This window comes from Halyomorpha halys, unplaced genomic scaffold, assembly GCF_000696795.3.
Source record: "Halyomorpha halys isolate HHAL.00 unplaced genomic scaffold, Hhal_1.1 Scaffold802.1, whole genome shotgun sequence".
NCBI lineage: Eukaryota > Metazoa > Arthropoda > Insecta > Hemiptera > Pentatomidae > Halyomorpha > Halyomorpha halys.
In genome coordinates, this window is record NW_027106006.1 from 190,574 (window position 1) to 212,753 (window position 22,180).

The 22,180-nt window shown below is 30.9% G+C and overlaps 1 protein-coding gene and 1 long non-coding RNA gene across 4 annotated transcripts in view; one reads left to right on the forward strand and one right to left on the reverse strand.

Moving 5' to 3' along the window:
* The window catches only part of LOC136797329 (uncharacterized), a 13,840-nt gene extending 11,599 nt beyond the window's left edge, over positions 1-2,241 (forward strand). The window contains exon 3 of the long non-coding RNA XR_010845171.1: positions 1,887-2,241. This is a non-coding gene — a long non-coding RNA (uncharacterized lncRNA). The remainder of the gene's footprint in view (positions 1-1,886) is intronic.
* unc-5 overlaps positions 1-22,180 on the reverse strand; it is a 544,094-nt gene that overhangs the window by 37,611 nt on the left and 484,303 nt on the right. The window lies entirely within an intron of this gene.

Sequence of the window (22,180 nt, forward strand, 5' to 3'; positions counted from 1 at the left end):
TATCGATTCTACGTATGAAGTCCAGGATCTTTTCTTTTTAATCTTTATAAGGTTTCTGACTATAGATTTTTGTTTTTTATATTTTATCAAGTTTTCTTTTGTCGGTTTTCGTTGAAAATCTTTTAGAGCTTTATTCTTTATACTAATGTTTTTCCGGCATTCATCATCAAACCATGGCGTTATTGAACATAGATGGATTCCTGAGTTTTTTGAACAAAAAATCATGGATAAAACTAAACAAAAACAATTTCCAGCAAATGTCACGGGTTTCTTAATGCATATTTAAGTTCAATTATGACTATTAATGAACCATGAGTTTAACTTTAATATTTACATTTCTAATATAAGCCTATCCCAACCTATTTGTGAGTTTCAAAAACAAATAAAAATATTGGATAAGGTTAACTCAAGAATAAAACTAACACCAAACTAGTTCATTCCGATGCTGAACTAAAGCACTTAAGGCTGCAATAGTTAAGTCCAGCAGCATTTTAGATCATATAAATATATCGATTGGTCGTATTCTATAGATCGTACCCTAAAATGTAAGTACATTGCCTCAACCATTCGAACTTTGGGGCAGTCTGTAGGAGATACACCAGTAGAGAAACTAAAACTTATATATATTTTAAATACGTCCAATTAAAAAAAAATAAAACTTTTTCTTCCCTCAGATGTAGCATTATTTAGGCAAATCTGCAAAACATAATACCAAAACTGCATTAATCATTAACAAAAAACAAATGAGATGTCACTTACTTAATAAAAATGTATTTAAGATTAAATTAATGTTATTTTGAAATAATACCGGTCTAAATTGCCAATCCATTACAAAAGACTGATCTACATGACTATTATAAGGCCTATCTGAACATACGGAGTTGACCTTTGGGGCTCCACTAAACCATAAAATTCCTCCAGAATCCAATCCTTACAGTCCAAAATCCTTAATGCTCCTTACTTTGTCACAAATCAAGTCATCCATCAGGACCTCAATATTCCATATGTTGCCGATTTGGCCAGAACCAGATACCGTTCCTTCCATAATAAACTTCTCAACCACCCAAATCCACTTGTTTCTAACCTGGCTTCTCCTTCATTACCTAATAATAATAAATAATAAACGCCTCCTAGGCGTCTGAAAAGAAGATGACCTCGAGATCTTCTCCTCTAGAAATGTTATTGGAGTTCTATCAGTGGGTAGAACCTCCACATGTTTTTATCATGTCACTATGTCACCTACAGCAAATTTACTTGTTGTATATATGTGTATACAGTTGTAAATATCAATAAATAAATTATTAAAAAAAAAAAAAAAAATAATACAAATATCAGAAAGGTATAGTATAGCTATACGTTTTTTTTTAACATGTTTTTAAAGCATAAATATGAACTAGTAAAACTCCATATGGGGCAGGCATAAGTTAAGATGTGTTAAGTATTGCTTTATACATTACTGATTTATTTTTATTGGCTAATTTTGATTTTTTTTATTAAAGTATGGATACATTTGATATAGGATATAATTATACTTTATAACTTTATGAAATAATATCCATTTTTATAGCTCTATATCTTTTTATGTAACATTCTCATACTTCATTCAGATATTTATGTTTTGGTTGAAATTTCGTACTACTTTTTGTAGCAAAAATAGGACTTGCTGTAGACGGATCAAAGTTTTTACCACGTATATTGTAATACCAGCTTTTAAATAACTATATCAAAATATCTCAATATTATTTTCATCAGTATATTAATAATCTTTATATAAGGAAAATGAAGAACACATGAATATTGTCTTACGTATTTCCTAAATGCTAGTTTTGTAATATTAAAATAGTTGGTTTAATATTACACAAACAGACACTTTTCACGTTTTTTAGACGATTCGGTCCACAGTGCGACATTTGCAAAAACCGAAGTTTGAATTGGACGAAACGGTATGAGGTTTCCAGGGTGTTCCATAAGTGGAACACGGTATTATTCCAAGGATTTATGTGGATATGTTCGGCGATTTTACAACGATAACTGTCAGCTATCATAGTCTCAAATCCTACAGTTCACATACCAGCACGCCTACAGTGGCGATAAATTTTATTATTTAAAACCTACGCACTATGGAGTCATTTTGCCTACGCCTGAGTCGAACATACAAGCGATTCGGGATCAATAATAAATAATGATAACGGACACAATTAAATTTAAAAGAAAAGTAAAACAGCGTAAACCTAAGTTTGTTAACAATGAATATTTTTTAGCATTTATTAGAAATACAATAAGAAACATTGCTTTTAAACGTAACGTATTTTTTTATTATTTTAAAGCAGAAACTTCTTTTGATCCTTTATTGCTCTTCAACGTTTCGGCCCTTAGGCCAGAAGGGATCCTTAAAATATTCACATTTTTAACTAACATTTTATCCATCACCAATTATACCATGTTTTAACTATGATACATTAAAATTGTTGTGTCCAAGTTAAATTGTTTTAGTCTATCTTGGAATAAAATGTAAAACTCAAGGTCTTCTTGATAATTGTGCCTAAGGGTTGAAACGTACAATAGGAGCAAAATAAAAATAGTTAGCAGAGAAACAAAAAAAGTTTGTGTTTTTTTTATTCAGTACCTAATCTCCAAGAAATGAACATATAATATATTTTTTATATTATATGATATAATAAAATAATGTAATTTTTAATGAATCTCTTACAACATTATGATCCACAAAAGTCAATGAAAAATGAAAAAAGAAGGAATTACAAATGACAAGGCACTGACAGCCTTGCTAGGATATACTTTAAGTATATAGGGCTACTAAAAGTTGGAACTGGAATAGTTCAAAAACTAGAAAATACCATATAATATAAAATATAAATGTAAAAAAATTGGGTAATATAATATTTAAAAAATAGGAGTTCAGAAAATAATTAGTGTGTGATAATAGAACAAAAAAAATGAATTCCTCCAATTTCGTTATTAAGATTATTCTTAGTTTAGGGGATAATGATTTTTTAAAATATTTTTTACTATTATTGTTTATGTGATTTCTTTTTTGAAATTTCTTTTATATTTGAGATATATAGATTCCATTAAGTGCCCAATATCTAAGTTTCAAATTTACTTTAATTTCCAAACCTTCTAACTACATTTTTTATTTAACGTAAAGTTTGGAGAGAATCTTGAAGTTATTATTAACGTTTTAAGAACCGTGCTCTGAAAAGTGCTTTGAAAAATCACCAGTTGGTTCTTCATAAAATTTCATAGTTTTTCTAGGGTATTAGACTTAGTACTAATAATAAAAACTTCAATTGACTATCCTGCTAGTGTTCTCTTTTTAAAATTCATATTAGTCGCTTAAGAAAGCCTTTTCAAACAATTTCCTATAGACTGAAAATTTCAAATGCAAAGCTTTTTCAAAATATTCTGTCGGCGTATTAATTCCTTGTTAAAATGAATGAATATGCTCTGTAATCTTCGGCTCCTTGTTGCTTTAAAAGCCTTTTATGCAAAAGAATAAAAATTAAACAAAAAATGGATATAGGAAAGAAAACGGTCGCGGACCAAGGTAGAACGAGGTTAAAAAAATTGAAAAAAAAAAAGAAGAAAGGAATTATTTTAAAACCAACCTTCAACAGCGGCCGTCCTTATAAATGATTCATAATTTTCTTCTGAGCGCTTTCTAACAAAATCATCCAGAAATACTGATAGTGCGATTCTGGGTTTTTGGACCCAAAGACAGAAGATAAGCTAATTTATAAAATTTCATTATAAATATCATATCCACTCCACTTAAAGATAAAGTAGGGGACAACCCTTAGTTCAAATTTAATTTATAAAATTAATTGCCTTAATATTAATTGTCCAAATTTCTATATAAAATTTATAGATGAAATTTGGACGAGAAAAAAAAACTAAAAAAAGATGGATTAATGAGTTCAAGACGTTGATATATAGTTTATTGTATATTCAGAGGAATTATTTTGAGTTCAAAGAAGTTTTGATCAAAAGCGTTCATTCTTATGTCGACGTTAACCTCACTTTACAGGGCTGTCGAGCTTAAAAACATCGAGGGAGTAAACAGTGGAGAGTTGTGGAGGATGTATCTTTTTAGAGACCTGTGGTTTTTGGGATCATATTATGTATATGATTCACTTTGTTTTTCAAAAAAGAAAGGAGATGGTCGGGTGTACGGTCAAAAAGGAACAACAAATAGTTAACAACTATTGATTTGCCGAGGTTTCGCTCCACTCTGCAGGGCCTAATCAGGGCTGTTGAATTTAAAAACATCGAAAGAGTGACCAGCCCACGAGTTTTTTTGTTTTCGATTGATGAGCTTGGTAATCTATATGCAATTTTAAATATATGATTAGTAATATGCAAAAGAGGATGACCTGTACTATATGACAAAAGAATTGATAAGAATTCACTTTGTATAGATAACAATAACTGCTGTAACAACATCGTATTAGGCAAAAGAGGCGTATAATCCGGAGCCATTTGGTTGCTAAACGATAAGAGCTCCCCTTGGAATAGCCGAGAAGCAATTAAAAATCACCTAATGCCTGGTGTTTGGGGCCTCGGAGACATTAGTATCTGAATATGAAAGGACATTAGCACATAAAGTGTCCTGCCATTGACTTATGGTCCATAAATTGCAGGACTCCTTTGTGGCCACTTCTGTCAGCCGGAGGGTTGTTTCGGTTTTTTGTCCTCTACTCAGGGCCACGTTACATCACAAGGGTTCGTATCTTCCCCTACTGAATCGCCGATCAGTCTTGTGTTTACGTTTGCTTCCAACCGTCATAGCTGAAGGGAGAAGGAAGGTTTGTTACATGGGGTTGATCCCTAGTGACCATCTAAAAATATATAAGATAGACCTAAAGATACGTAATCGAATGATAGACACAAAATAGAGTGCAGAAAAGTCAATAGATTTGTAAATCTAATTAAAAAATAATTCTCCATAAAAAACATATATTGAAAGTAGAGACGAATTTAAAAATATTTAAATGGCCTCGTGGTAAGAATATGATAAGGCAAACGATGTAATTTCTTCACTAGAGCAGTTAGGAATTAATTCAAAAACATTTTTCGACGAATAATCATTCGTATCCAAACAATAGTTTCATCTATGAACGTAATAATAACGTGAAGGTTATTTGGACAACCTTAAAGTTATTCATTATATTTGAATTGGTCATTCGTAGTTATCCGTTTCGAATGAATAAAATATAATGAAAAACATTGTAATTTTAACCGAATTCACCTAATATATTATTTATGATACATTTCCACACTTAATCGTAAGACAAGAAGAATCACAAATATTTGTTAAAAATAATAAAGAACTCAAAGTATCATTTTAGGGACATCTTGTCTCAACTATCGTTTTATTATTTTGGGATGTCTCAGGAACTCAGTCGTAATTTGTATGTCTTTTAAATGACATTGAGGTTTTGGTTTGGAGTTATGAGATATCACCATATTATCCAAGATACGATTTTTTTTACTGTAAGAGGTATTCTGTTTGTTTTCCTGCAAAATAGCACCCGAGGCTGGAAAACCCTAATTCTAAAAGTTTGTATTCATTTTCGACAAAAATAGAAATTTTTGAGATACATTTTACAGGCAAACAAACAGAATTTGCTGGTATTAGAGTATATGATATATTACTTATCAAGTGAAACATTATTACATTCCGCAAAGCCATATGGAAGGATTTCTGAGAGTTAGAATAAGAAAAAACCAAACAAGACAGTAGGAAAACAATTATTAAGGGCTAATACAGAAGGAGACGAAGAAGGCTGTAGATGAAGAAAATGAAGAAAAGCTCAACAGAGGGTTGATATATGGAGTTGCCGTCATTTTCTTCATAAAGAAAACTCATTTCCAGCCACGAAGGACTCGCAGCTTTGTCGGCCATTGTGCTTCCCAGCTATTTTTCCTTTATCGCTGCCTCTTCCAGTTTTGGAGGATCAGTCATCGCGGGCTTTCAGAGATAGCTGAAGGGACCTTGTCGATGGAGTTAGGCTAATATCTCAGCGATACCAAGCTGTGCGTGTCAGCCCTAGTCGTTAGGAAAATCTCGTGCCACGCTTAATCACAAACTGCTGAGATTGAATTAACTTCCTCAGGGGCAGAGCAATTTTTTATCTTATATCTCCGTCGGATCGTGTTAGTATCGATGGAGCTATAATTAGTCTGATTAATGGTGTAGCCGAAACAGAAAATCATGGTTTCTGGGAATTCACGAAAGCAATAGACTGATAAATCAATCACCATATTGTATTTTCAATCTAAAGATTCGAGGTGAAATTAAGGGACCAATTAAATAAGAAGCAATATGGGAAAGATCATTCCTCTTCCCTCAAGGCTTAACTATTTTTGAACCTACATCACGATATGCATTTAAATATCTTTGGCCCCCCCAGGGAATCCAAATTATGTTGAAGGATTTTTACAGTTTGTCCGATTTTCCTCACTGTTTACACTTAAATATTTAAATACCGTAAAAAATTGGTTGTTGTTTTTGGTAATTTATGGCTTCAAGACGCATCAGATAAAATAAGGGCCACCATATGGAATCATCTTAAGGTTTTGTTCTATCAAATCCGTAAAAAAACAACTAGTTTCGACCCAGCGAATCTAAAGTTACACACATTAGTAGAGCTTAAGAAGGGTTGAATATAGATATTGGGACACCTGGAATGAGTTAACATTTAAATACAACTGCAAGATCATGAATAAATTTCATCAAATTATTAATTGAATAACGGCATCAGTCCGTTCGTAGTCAAGCAAGTTAAAGCACCAACTTTGACTAGCTCGTATCTGCAACGGTACCGGTTCGAATCCGGCCTGGGGAATCGACTTTTATTTCAGTGGTGGCCCCATGGAAATGGAAACTTGGTCCCCTAACCATAGTTAGAATAGGGCGGTAACCTGTAGACAAACCCTCCCCCCGTATGTCAGATATGACTAGGTTGGGGGTAATAAAAAAAGAATATGAGGCATCAAAAATGGTAGAAGACTTTTTTTATTACAGAACTAACGAAAATATTTAAGATGGTATTAAAATTGATCAAGAAACAGTGTAAAATTACTTAAAGTGCTCCAAATTTTCAGCCCATAAAGTATGTTTTATCAGGAAAAAAACTCAATTATATTCAGCTCTTTTAAAGTCGTTATGTTATATTTTTACATTATCCTCAAAAACCATTTTATTTTAATGAAAGCAATTACGAACCACAACTGTCATTTTTGGTTTATCGTAGCGGAGCTATCAAATAAAATTTAAACTTTGGATTTGTCGTTACAGTAGCAGCTTACAAAGAAAGAAATCATTCTTTAATAAAACTTTTCTGAGGGTGAATAAATTTTGAACTTCTAAAGTACTTTGTATTTCGTTGAATGCTAGCAAATACCAACAAAGATGCAGAAGCAACTAAATAACAATATAAATAAGACTAAAATTTAATTAAAATCAACTAAAAACATGACGGCGCCAATCGATTATGAAGGTATCGCATTTTTGAGATAATGAAGAGCAGTGGATTTATTTTTAAATATGATTATTTAAATATTTTGCATCGCTTATATTCTTGTTATAAGAATTAAGAAAACTTCGATCTTCGTCTTAGGTTTCTTATTGATTTATGTGATATGATGGGGTTTTATGTGATATGAATCCCCGTAATTCAACACCAGACATTATGGAAACTAATTCAGAAGAAAAGAGAATATAAGAAACGGAATAAAGGGGTATAAATTGTTATATACTTAAACTATTACATTTTTTCAGTAAGTCGGCCCTTTTTAATTTAAAAACAATTTTTGAAATTAACAAATCAAAAATCTGATCTGATATTTCTTTCTAAACAATTTTTTCCTCACCAAGAGAGATTGAGGAAATATTTTTGTAGCCCGTTTAAAAGAAAATTTTCTAAATTTACAAAATTCATTTTATAGCCTAATCTGAACATAATCTCCTTGAGGGACACCAAGGTTTATGAAAAGGGTATCAATCACCAAAGTGAGAGCTTACAGAGGAATCCAATCGGTGATGAGTTAATATAATACAGTTAAGATGCTGATCTCCCCACAACATCCCCTCGGATAGTAGTAACCCTTTTTTTCGGTTACAGTTAATATTCCGACAGCCTTCAGCCTGTCCGACAGCGCAATAGGTTGATCCATTTACAAGAATAGCTTTATTAGTACGCGACGGAATTGTATCATTTCTTTTTTGCTAATTTACAATGAACAGTTCTTGATTAGAGATCTTATATCTAGATAATATTTATTTATAGATATTTCATATAATAATTCGTTATGCATCAGCCGTATAAAAATATAATGAAATTCATATTTTATTTATTTATTTTCAACATGTAACGATTAGGCCAAATTATAGCTAAGCAACTAATAAGAATCGGAAATGTGCGATAATAGTTAAAAATATGCTAATAATAAGATTGTTACCTAAATGAATATAGATAAAAAATAATGATTATTTATGATCATAACTTTTTTATATAGTAGTTAACATGTTAAGGCGCAAGTAGCTTTAGGATGATATAGTGAGGTGCTTTGAATTTCCTTTTTATCAATATTTTTAATTTTAAAGAAAAGAAAAATTCTAAAAACATACAAAATTAGTGGAAGAAATTAAAAAAGCCTTTATTGGCCTGTTTAATAAACATAAATTATAGATAAGAATGAAAAAGAAAAATTAATTCATTTGGATAAAAAATAAAATATATGTAAAAAACAATTTTTTTCAATTTAAATTTCAATTTTTGTCTATAATTATATCGTTGTCGCTGTTCAAAAGTGTAATATCTAAATAAAAAAAAAATTAAAAAATAGTTATTTTGAGATATACAATTAATCTTAGCTATAAGGGTAAGATCTATACAGTTCAAGACTGTGATATTTTCAATTTTTTTTAGATATTATGACGTATATTTTACCATGATATTACTGTATAGAACTTACCCACATTGCTAAGATTACATGGGATATAATTATAAAAAAATAACGATTTTTTGATGTTATATTCTTGAACTGGAACAGCGACGTGTTTGGTAACATAATGGGTGTATCTTTTAGGTGATGTCTTGTCGTAGTCTCCCATTTTTTGTATAAACGGGTTGTCAGAAATACTCATAGGAGTAATTTCGGCAAGTAAGGATGTGTACTTTTCTAACCGTGAGGAGCTGTAAGTCAGAAAACATGCTTGAAATTCTTGTGTACCGAGTAAAGTCCTTTACTGTTCTCATGTATATGTTTTGTATGGCCTCTAATTTCTTATAGTTAGGGTCATATACTTATTTATTTTCAATTATCACTGTCTGTCTAAACAAACTATCAAGCAAGTACAGCTGATAAATAACACTAATTTTAGTATAACGAACTAAACATTTGTTCTACAGGACTAAAAAAGAGGAAATAAATAAATAAAGTGATTAAGGGGAATTAATTATATAATTGAAGAAGTTATTATATTTTCTAACTGCCATTAGATTAATGGACCTCAAATATCCATAAATAACCCATTTCCTTTATCGGCCATTTATATCAAATCCCTGTACTCCTTGGGGTAGGGAACATAGGTGGTCATAAAAATTCTTAACGGCCATCATTATTATATCGGACTGACAGTAAAATAAAAAATAATAATAATGGCGACCGACTAATTGAATCCGATACTGCCTTCGATAGAGCGAGTCGAAACTACACTTTTATTATAGCGCCCCGCTGAGAGCTTTTATCGACTCGGAGCCCCCCAACCAAATATTTTATCTCGGCTCTAAGCCGCCATAACAGACATTAAAAACTTCTTCCTTTATGGACCACTAAAATTCCACAGGTTCCGGGCAAATTATTTCCCATCGAAAACAAAGAGGGCTCTCCACTCTCCTTTCTGTTTAATAGAACATCTCTCCTTTATAGTTTCTATTTTAATATCCTCCTACAAAGAACCTCTTCTTTTAAAATTATTTTAAATAAGATTGTTTTGAAATTTCGTAATAGCCTGTAATAATAAACAATACTTCCGACAAAGAAAAGCTCCTTCGTAAAAAAAATATTGAATTTTCGAAATTTAATTATGATTTTTTTTCTTACTTCCTTTATTAAACAGATAAATAACAATATTTATACATATCTAAATATATACATGCGTAATTGGTGCCCTTTCTTTATGAAAAATGAGTTAGACCTGCACTCCATAATAAGGGTATAGGATTGTACTGATTGGCCCATTACTAGCCAAAAAAGTCAACGCGTTTTTTTTAGCAGCCTTGCAACTGCAACGGTGCTGGTTTGAATCTTGCCAAGGGGGTTGACTTTTATTTCGTAGCGGTCCCACGGAATAAAAACATGACCCGGCCCACTTCCTCCCACATTGTGAATATTGGTCGGTTACATACAGCTACCACTTGTATGTCAGAAATATCTAGGAAGCGGGTTACAAAAAACAAAACAAACGAATTCTGTCAAAAACAAAACAGGTAGTACTGCACAGGCATAAAAAACGACAATGCGGGAAAAATCCCTCAAATTTGTTAATAAAAAGTCAAGTTCTTGGTTTCTAGCAAGAAATCCATTTGTCAGTTGTGGTTCGTGTAGCTGCCATGTACATCTGTGAAAATGTACAGGATTAAAGAAAAATCAAAAGACTTGAAAAATTCTGTTTGTGGTTGATTTACCGTTTACAAAACTTATATTTTAGTTAATTATTTTGTAAAGGTTTTATAACCTTTTGAACCATAAATAATTAGTACAAATTCATAAAAGTGGAAGCTTGTTGTTAAAGCTGCCAGAGTTCAAAAGGAGGAAGAGCCATAACGGCTTAGAAAAAGAAAAAAAGATAAATTTTTAAAAACATAAAATCATCTTATTATCAACGGTAGATAAAATTCGAAATATAACTTATTCAGAAATCCTATAAATTTATTTCTGTTCTTACAGCAGATTTTCGAAATGCAGGAGTTTCATCAGCAAAAAAATATTAGTTCAAATAAAGTATGAATTAGTTTAAATTCTCTTAAAAAAAAAAAAAAAAACTTGAAATCTAGGTTGCTTATATATTGTAATAAAAAACTATATCTTATCTTAATAAAATATATTTTTAATGGAATATAGACTTTTTTACACTAATGTACCCTTTTTAGTTCAGAACCGTGAACAATGATATAATTTGATAAGAGTTAATGGAACATTTGCTTTATACATAGATTTTCTATATTTATGTGTATTATTGTAGTTTATTGTAATCTACTAAAGTTCTAAAAATAAAATTAATTAGTCGACAAATAAAGTCACTTCTAATTGCCCACCCCTGTTTCACACTGCCCTTTATATGTCATTAGGTCACAGCGTAACATTTACCCCGATCAGATCCGGAATAAAGAACTTCTAGAAAAAAAAATCCACGAAAGAAATGTTATGAATAACAAGTGACTCGCCATGAATAAAAGTCCATCAGGAACCACAGAAATAGGTCAGAGACGAAGAAGGATGGTAAAGTGATTTCGGATCGCCTCCGGACAGTCGGGCAGGGGATAAACTTTACGATTGGATTTCTTCGGGATCTGGGAAAACTTCGGAAGAGTCGCAAGTACGGGATACAGATACCCATGTTAGCAACTGGATATCCGGATGGGAGGGAGCATCGGAGCTCACTGATGGGCCCGGTACTTAAGAAAGCATTCTCCCTTCAGGGTGTGGTCAGTAGAAGTCTTTATCATAATGAACTCACAGATATTTGGAAGGTAGTCGTCAAAGGAAAAAAAAGTGGGGAAAAGTTTTTTCTAAATTAAATAAAACAGAATTAAAAAAAAAATCAATTAGCAGGTTGCTAGTAATGAACTGATCTTATGCACAAATTAACCAATAAATAAAAAGTAAAATTCTAATTTATAACATATCTTGACTTAAGCTGTAATTAAAAAAATATATTAGGATATAAAGTAACACGGTATAAAGTTTTGTTCCTTGATGTTTAAAATGTAAAATGTGAGTGAACATATCCATTCACTTCATGATTACAAATGACTACCTTCGGTATTGATGAAACAATACGTTCATACGAAATGTTTTAATTAAAATAAAAATAGGGTTTAATTTGGATTGATTTTCGGATATCTAATAAAAAAAACAACTAAATGGTATTTTATAGAAATACGGTCTTTACAATAAAGAAAAGTAGAATACAAATAATTAAGGATGAGTGAAATCTTTGCCGTTAGTATTTCTTTCCATTCATATTATATTATATTATTATATAATTAACTTTTCAAAACCTTTATCCTCCAACTGATGAGTCATAATTTATTTCATGTTTTTAAAATTAATAACCGTAGAAATAAATTCATAAATGATCCATTGAAGTAAGAAAGGAATACAGGAAACCTTCTGTCTTAAAACTTTTGTACCAGGAAAGTAATTAAAAAGGACACGCTATCAAAGGATAATAAAATATACGGCAGGATTCAATTTGTCCTGGCATTTACTTTTGCAGGACTGTCATCAAAGGCAGATATTCCTCGCTGACATCGTTGTTTTACTGACCATCCGCTTAAACTGAAATGCCTCACAAGTGTTGTAAAAAGTCTATTTCACTATAATTAAAAAAATAATAATACAAAATGAAGTTGATATTACACTTTATTTCACTGCTTATAAAGGCTAGAAACGGCCTTAGTTTAATTAAAAGAGTATGAGTCTGTTTTGAGAGAAATGAAAAACGTTTTAAGTTTTAAAACTTTTTAATTTCATAAAAAATGTGCTGGTGTTTTTAGCACAGTAATCGTACTAATCTTGTACATATAAATATATACATATTTACAAATTCCATTATATAACTACATTGTATCGTGTGATTTATTTACTTTTAACAATGCATTTAAATTTTTGGAAGGTTTATTTAATTTTCATTACATAGTTACTTACGAATAGTTCATTATTTTATTCACAGGAATATATTGAAATATTTATAAATTATACAATAAATACATTGAAATAAATTCTAGTGATTACTAGTTTATTGTTACAATTTTTCGAAACATTGTTTTTTAAAAATATTTCATTTTATAATATTAAATGGCTCTTATCATCTACTTACTCTTATCCATAATAACGCCTGTTTATGAAAAATACATATTAATTACTTCATCATTTCTTAATTTTATGATATTATAAAAATACATTATAGGCAATGTGTCCTAATTTTAGCAATTCGCAATGTATGTAACTTTGACCTTTGATGGAATAGATTTCAATCCTTTTAAGACATCAGATATAGAAAAGAAATTTGGTGCAGTTAGCTTATCACCCAAAATTCACTTGCTATAGCGCCCACTTAGGTTTGAAATTAGTCATCGCAAGTTTCAGAACAGAAACTATAGCAGAAAAACCAAATTATAGCATTTAACAAAAAAAAAATTAAAATATGTTCATTAACTGATCTGTTCATTCATTCAATGCTTGATTGTTATAGAATCAATATTGAAATACTAGGAATGATTTGATGAAGTTATCCTGTCAACTGGAATGCTAGAATATAGATTCAGTGACATTACAAGGTATTTATTTAATAAATGTGGTGACAAGTAACTGTTATCAGACTGCCGAAACGGAAAACCTCTTGCGCAGGCGTCTGCCAGTTAAACATGTTAAAACATTTATTTATGTCTATCTCGTCATTCTCCGTTATATTCAAAGATGTTAAATATTATTTTTTCAAAATCTTTGGATGACAAAAACATTTGTCCTCTTATCTCCTTAAGTTAATTATCCAATCCTTTCATAATTTATGTTTACACATTTTCATGTGTGTGTGTATGTGAGATAGATAATTATTTTAAATAAACAAAATGAAAGGCACTTTACATGAAGTTTTTTTTTTAAATCCGCATTCAAGCCCTCCCACACTATTTCAATAATTGAATAAAAATAATTGGCATACCGATTTTAAACAAATTCATTAGAGCTATTTTTGAGTGGCATTTTATAATTAGTCGATTTTAACGACAACTTTGCTGTCACAAACAAGGCATATACATACTCACCTAAAATAAGTAATTTCAGTTTCAAATATGGGAAACCTGGTGATTTTGACTTAGGGGTCCTCAAAACATATATTTCTGTTCTAAACTGGAATTCGAAATTGTTCACGATCTCAACGATTATTAATAAATTAATTATATGTATGTAAATGAGAGTAAAAACAACAACAACAATGACAATAGAAAAATTAGCTTTTCGTGTTTTTCTATGATGATTATCATATACATAGGTAACTAAAAATATATAACGAAATATAAAGATTAAAACTGACACCATGGATCTTATCCATAAATATATTGTAAGAACTAGAAAATCAAAATTATCAATATATTACGTCAGTAATGTTTAAACTTTTTTCATAAGATCCAATATTAACAAATGGGGAAGTGATTAATATTGATTTTTGAAAAATTGGATTATGTATAGCTGTCTTATAAGAGCCATAAATAAATACAAAAATATTTTTATGTAGATATACTGAATACTCAAGTTGTACATAAGTTTCCAGATTTAGTTAAATATATAAAAATGTACTAAAATATTTTATATACGCATGTACACAAATCATGTAACGTTTTTGCCTAACATTCTCGTTGTATACAAATAATATAATAAAATATCAAATATTACTGTATTATGACTAGCATGTGATATTTAAGACGAAGTAGATTTACATGTCAAAGCCATTGTCAAGAAAGAATGATCGTACAGGATAGAAATCTATGCGGAAAAAGGGGGGCCGACCATTGGGCAGTCAATGCTAAATGGACCGAATGTACAACGTCCACGCCTGATTTAGTCATCCAATTTTTTATTCATTCTTTATTCCAACCTGTTTTTATTCATTGAACAGTGTAATAATTCAGTCAGTTTTTTTTTTTCTTGTGACTCTTTGAATGTATTCCTTCTGTGTCCTTTAAGAAATAAATCAGTGTGTATAATTTGCTAGAAATGAGCATGTAATATCATTACACTATTTATCATTATTTTTATATTATAACAATTGCAATTAAAATTTAAAAAAATATGTTTGGGTAGCTGCTCTAAGTATATATTTTTCACTTGCACTGCCAACGAATCGGTAGTGAAACTTTGGAAACAAGCAGAATTGTCTTTAGAATCCAAAATTTCTACTTTTCATATTATCTTTAAGGGATGAAGAAACAAATCAGGTTCCGTGTCTGTAGTCAAATCCATATAGCGGACACCAAACCGTTTCAGGGATTGTATGGTTTGGAACGAAGAGGTTTCCTGTGTTAAAAAAAATCCAACCACTGCTTTCGATTACACATGCACAAGATGTATTTGCCTATATTTCAAAAAATTCTTGTTCAATGCGAACGTAAGTCGTAGTAACAAGTTTTTATGACTCTGTTCACTACTTTAGGTTTTTAAATTTTTTTTTTAGCAAATATATATACAAATATCAACATTTAAATGTATATACAAATAATAAAAGTTCCTTTACTATAAACATTGTGCAGTTCGCTCACTAAAATATATAAAGTTTTTAATTGAATGTAAGTAATCATTAACCTATCCAATAGTAATTTCGAAGTAATACTGATCGATGTATTTGGTTGATGATATGTATTTTTTAATTTAATTATTTTGCTAAAGTCAAAATTCAACATTAGAAAAGGAAAATCATAAATTAAAAAAACGTTTCTCTATATATAAAATAATATTCATTATTGGAAAATTAAATAAATCATTTAATTCAACATATGCAAAAACAAATATATTGTTTTGTTACAGTTATATATTTGTAAAGAATAGCAATTTAACGGCAGGTGAGTTTATTTATTTTTATGTTATATATGAGTATGTTATCCTCTCAATATATTACATCCTATAATATATGTGGAGGAAACACTTCAGTTTTTTTATTTAGTAGCCCGTCGTTTATAAATAACGTACTATCTTTGTTTCGGTAAATCTTCAAGTGTTTGACGATACCAGATTAAATCTTTTCCAATTATAACAACAGTTCATTTTTTTTTTTTTAACAATTCGACCCAACAACAACTGGGACCTGTTTTAACAGCCGATAAAACACGACATAAACACCTCAACCCACTGCCATAAAACAAGGTAGCCGAGATAAGGCGAAGAACTATAAAAAGAAAAAAGGACTATATCTCGATTACGAGATACAGAAAGGTCTTAACGAGTCGGCGGACATTCGTAATGGCGAGAGAGGTTTTTCCCCGACGGTATGAGGATAAGAACGGAGATTATTAATTTAGATAGGAGTGTAATTTAAATTGCACGAGATAGAATTAACCAGGCTGCGAGGGTCTGAGGAGTGTGTCTGTCCAAGGGCTCCTTATCACACGCGATCTCTTTCGATGAAGACTAAATTGTCTCTGTGACGTCGTTACCTGAGGAAGAAATGACTTGGATCTGAAAGCACGGTGAGTTCAAGGGTTGGTGGTTTGTAATAGCCGAGGGTTCTACCGTTTAATCCATATCCGAAGATATATAACATTCTTTTGATATCATAAATTGATGTATCGGAAGGGAGCGATGGCTGTTCGGATAGTTATTGAGTTGTACTACAGGTAATGTCCGTCTCATCGTAATGGTCACTTCTTAAAAAAAACTTCATTTGAAGTAGCTACCAATAATTTTTCTAAAATTCAGAGTAATTGGAAGGATGTAAAGTCAGAAAACGTTTCGGTTTTATCCAGTAAATCATTTTCAAAAGTAACAGACCATGCTCATTTTGAGGGGAAGTGCTTGGCCACGAATAATCCATTCCTAGCTAACCGAAAAATTAAACCGTACACCCCATACTGGATTCAGGCGATTACTCCCTCTACCGTCTGTGATTCTTATAACTAAGATATACAACAAATTTACGACAGTAAAAACCAATTTATGGACAGAATAAAACAAATTACATAAACTAAGTTTAAGTTAAAATTAATTATTTTAATCTTGACATCCGGAGCTGAAAAGAGGGTGCTTCCAGTGAGTTATTTAATCAGCGACTCGAGAGAGTCCCCTAGCGTGGAAGGTCAGGAGTCGAGGAACTAGTCGCAATAACTTCTCACGGACAAGTTGCCGGCACAAACTCTAGGGGGTTCGCGGTCGAATTAATTTGTAACTTGTCGACTTAGCAAAAACTTTCCCCGCTGATTGTTGCCCCTTTCTTAATAGAACGTCTCTCCTCTTACATAACTGTTAGGACAGCTATTAAGAATGCTTTCTGTATTTGCTTCCCTAAAACGACAAATGAGTTTGTTATAAAAGTTTTATTGAAGCTATTATACTTACATAAAATAGTCTTATGGAAATACAGACTATATGGCAACAAGCTGATACTTATTAGAGTGATATATGTCCTTAGACATTATATAGTATAGCCTTGGCGATAGAGCATTTTATGACGTTAACATTCTTCAGCTAAACAAACCACGTTGTACAGTGGGGTATTTGTTCCGTAAAGCTGGTATTAACTATTAATCAACCTTTGTGTCCTAAATTAATATTAATGGTATTTATGATATATATAATCTTATTTGACAACCTTTGACTAAAATGCCTAAAATAATTGAAGAATGAAATTTTGTAACATATTCACATTATACCTGTGCATTATGACAATCAATGAATATCTATGTTTAATTTGGAAAACATTTATAAATATTAGGTATAATGTGATTAGAACTAATTAGTTAATTAGCTAATTAGTTAATATACAATTGTATATGATCGAAATTAGATTTATTATGTTTTAACAAAAATATTATGACAAATTCTATCAAACTAAAGTTCATTATCTTATAAATTATAAACCTTATAAACCTCATCTTCAAATAAACTGTCAGACCATTAAATAAACTCTTTCGACTTTGGCAACAATGAAGTTCATAAAACATGAACTATTGAGTTAATTAAAACACTCAGACTATTTACTCTGATATGAAACTAATTGATCTCTTATTATTATTGGTTTTAAATTAAATTGGTTTTTCTCTTGATTATAAAATAATTATCTTTAATTCTTATATTTATTATCATCATCAATCATAAATTATCATTTCATTATCGTTAGTAATAATTATCACGATTAACATATCATCCTTTCACTTATTTCAATTAATACATATATTTAACAATGATCAATATAAAAAGTCAATAACTAAATAGTTAAGAGGGCAACGATAGCCAATAGTTTTTTTTTTTACTTTAAATTAAATGTTTAATAACGACAGATATTTTGGTAAGCACAATGCCAACTTTAAAATTTTCTGTGGTTTGTAAAACACAACCCATCTTAACCATTTTTGACTTATAACACTTTCCTTTCCTATAAATCTCCTTTACTAACGCCACTCAACAGCAGAACAGTTTGACTGAACTATGATCTAATGATACATGCATCTATTCAGCTCCAATTTTTTTTCCGATACTCTAGTTTACATTTGTAAACTTTAAACTACGGTGCCTAACGTTTTAACGAGATTAATTCAAAATATGATGGCGTAATGTTTTGCTTGCACAATTGTAAACTGACTAATGAAAGTACTTCGGAACGTGATTAAAACTTAATGGGTTATTTTTTTAGTATTTCTACGCACAGTGAAACATGAAAAGTTTAAATTGTATAATTAAACAATCTTTTTTCGGTTTTATTATCCTACAATACATTTACATTACAAGAATATGCCACAGACTCAAAGATTATAAAAAATCAAAGAGATTGAATCCTAGTTTAAAATATGTAGATTGTAAAATAAGCGATTTGAGATACTTTGATCTCTTATTTTTATTTTTTTTGTTATATCACAGATCATATTCTCTAGGCTACTCGAAGGACGGCAGAAGTCCAAGAACTACCAGAGGGCCGCAGAAGTGGAGGACGGTGAGGGCAACCCGAAGATGGAGTCGTGATCACCATTTACATATAAGCCATTAACAAGCTGCTGGGAGAGGACACAATGGCTACGTGACCGGGAGCCGTGTACCCTCCTCCAACTATTTAACACTCCCACACTCTTGGCATTCCGCGGGGTTCCACTCTCTCCTCTTCGGGGTCTCTCCACGATCTGGAGAACACGACCGGCCGCGAAGCTGCTGATGAAAGGAGTATGTTGAAGAACGTTAAGGGGTTAATAGTACAGTGGAACAGGAGAGTCAGTGCATGTACAGGAGAAGAATTCGATTTTCACTAGAATCAACCAACGTATGAATATAGGTAGGTTTAAACTCAAAGAAATATTTACAGGATAGGTTGGGGGGGGAGAAGTCAAGAAAGAAAATGTAAAAAAAAAAAATTATATTAACATGTATGATTAAAGGATTCCTACCACTGAATAAACACCATAATCATAAACTTCAATTAAACCACACAATCGATGCCTTAGTTTTTATATTGAAAATCTTATTTTATTCTCTAAATCAGAGTCACAAGGAGTGAACATTTCTTACTCCTCCTGACTTCCATGATTCCCCATCCAAAGCTTTATTGCTTGTCCTTCTAGTCCTCCTTTCTTGTCGGCTCAAGAGAATCAAACATTGCGCTGTAGACAAGACGACTTGGACAAGCTATAGGACTATAAAAGGCGGAAAAGGGAGCAGTGCTGCCAATATAACAGGAGTGGTGGCTAATGAAAGCTCTCGGAAGTGACGTTATTGGCCCGAGGGGAGGGGAAGGGCTGATGGATTAAGGAGGCACTGGTTGGATCGCCCTGCTCTCACCTCGGAAGCTAACGCGCCTTTATTAACGCCGTTCATCAATCTCCTAGCCAGTCGTTAGGGCCCTTGTAAATACTTTTATTTCTCATTCCCAAACCAACAACTTACAGTTTTTTCTTTCGCCAAAAAATATACGAATTAACTATATAACTTGGAACGAAAATTAATTGTATAGAGTAATTTAAACAAAAATCACACTATTCAAGAGTCTGCACAATATATGTTAAAAACCTTTAGCTACTAAGAAAATAATCTCACATTAAAAGAAAAAAACAGTTGTTGAGGTGTAAAAGCTAAGGATATAGTTTCCATTACCGTGAGAAATTATTCCAAACTAAACACAATCCTTCCGTCACCCCGCCCCACTAAACCCCGACTTAGTGACGGTTCTATATTACTTTTGAAACATTTACTTAAAACGGGAACAGGAGACTTAAGATTGTTAGATCCAGCGACATTTAAAGTGCCTATAAAACCCCAACGCCCACTCTTTTTGGAAGCCGTACTTCTTATCTTTGAATTAGGCACTTATAGCGAATATTTTGGTCAATGTACGACATGTCACAATTTCAGAAGAGAAGATAAAAAAAATACAGTATAAGAAGGCGATCCAGAGTTGAGAAAGTCCAGACTTAACGGGTACAGGCTGGCATCTTACCTCAACTGGTCAAAGGGTCTCATATAAAATATATATCTTCTAACTCATCTGTTGTCAGGGAAGAGGATAACATTCAGAAAAAAATATCTATATTAACTATACGGTTAATCATTCGAAAATAAGAAATTGCATTACAAGTTTAAGAGGTAGTAGGGGGTTAAAAAAAAATAATAATAAAAATAAAAAACGGTAGTTCAGTGAGTTTTTGTTAATATTTTGCGGAAAAAATAGTTATAGTTCTCCCACCTCCTATCTAAAATAAATTATTTATTTGTCGTATTAGAATGTTAGTTATGTTATAAAAAGTTTACAGGGGAAAAAGCAAGACAAGAGAAATTAGGAACCAGAAGATTGAAACCAAGTAAAAAACTTCTAATGATATCTTGCAAAACTACGCATTTAGATTTATACAATGAGCATTTACATGTACCGGCATTTAGAACTCATAATAAGTGGATATAATTAAAAATTGAAAAACATCGAATGTATTTTTACAAAATATTCCAGAGAAAGTCTATTGATTGAAATAAATTATCTTATATTGGTGGGAGATAGTTCGGGTGGCGGTCAACAAAGGTATCAAAATAGTAAAAGAAAACTATTTTGATAGCTTTATTGACCACTACCCGGACTATCTTCCTCCAATATACTTCAAACGGTCAACTATCTTCTTCCAAATTGTCTTATAATAAAAATCTAGCAATAAAATTGATATCATGTACAAATATAACAGGAGATTAAATACAATCAGGATTTTTATTTATTATTTCAAGATTTTTAAAATATTTTTTTAAATTTTCTAAATGAAAATAAATAAAAGTAAAAGAAAAAGCATTACATCCACATATTTTAGCTTAATATAATTAATAAATAATAATGATATAATAAAATTTAATCAAGCTACAGAAATAAATTTAATAAGAAAAAAGGTATAAGAAAAAAATCATTATTTTGAAAAACTCAAATTACTAACAAATTGACTTTTCTAAGGAATATTTACATGTAACAAATGTGAATGTTGTCTTGGTAATGGAAATATTTGTACCATTTAAATACACAATTACATACGTGCTTGGAATTAAGTTGAAAATAATTTAATAATACAGCCTTTTCATAAGTAAGAAAATATGAAAAAAAAAAAAAAATAGCATCTACCAATTGAAATGGTAACGAGTCTACCCGAACGATGAAAGGGATTAATCACGAGATGGAAATTCAAAAGACATTTTGAAATATTAAAGTAGAAAATATTTCTTCTTTTGCAATTGGTGTTGGTTGATCTCCGTCGAAAGAAAGAAATGACGGGCCATCCACTTTAAGATCACAAGAGGAATCTCAAGAACGGAAGAAAAAAAAAAGGACAAAGGAAATTTATTATGAGTCTCTCGACCATCTGAGATGTTGATATTCGAAATTAATATCACTCTCCCAGTAATGCAATTCCACAAGGTCTAATAGTGAGAAGTCTTTTATCATAATTACATACTTTTCTTATTAGTATGTTGGTCATCCATGTACTAAATATAGATATAAAATATTTATTTAATACATTTTCATTTTTACAATACTAATATATGTTAATAATATTAAAAATATGTTAACAATTTTTATTGGAAATTTTTGAACTCAACATTATTTTTTTAATATTATTATTTATTCAGAGAGAGAAATTATAATGCTGTTTTCTATTTTATTTATATATATATATATATATTTAATATTATTATTTATTCAGAGAGAGAA